General features: G+C 27.5%; 1 protein-coding gene across 1 annotated transcript in view; it reads left to right on the forward strand.

Annotated features, from left to right (window-relative positions):
- Crb1 (crumbs cell polarity complex component 1) overlaps positions 1–393 on the forward strand; it is a 143132-nt gene that overhangs the window by 106345 nt on the left and 36394 nt on the right.

Consider the following 393-nt stretch of genomic DNA (forward strand, 5'->3'; position numbering starts at 1 on the left):
TGAAAATTAATTCAAGGTCTATTTCAAGCATCTCACACTTTGTGTCTGTGTAAAATATTTCCCAATTCTAGCTTAAAACTGAAAAAAGTGATCTTAATTTAGCTACAAAGATTTCGCTATTGAGTATTTTAGAATAACTGTATTATCAGTCTTAAAACTTTCATATTTAAATGGTTGCTACTGCAATTGAGAAACTATTTTCTCCCCCACTCTATTTTTGGATATATGTACTTTCCTATTGCAAATTGCCCTAGTTCACTGATTCTATTTTTATTAATGCTTTTCATTCTCCTGTATTATTTATGACATGAAAATCTGAAAATTACTATAAATGCATATGTGTGTTTATTGAAAAAACTTGTTGCCAGTGACATATGTATATATATATTTATA

This window comes from Fukomys damarensis, unplaced genomic scaffold (assembly GCF_012274545.1).
Source record: "Fukomys damarensis isolate Sample0158 unplaced genomic scaffold, DMR_v1.0_HiC HiC_scaffold_11, whole genome shotgun sequence".
NCBI lineage: Eukaryota > Metazoa > Chordata > Mammalia > Rodentia > Bathyergidae > Fukomys > Fukomys damarensis.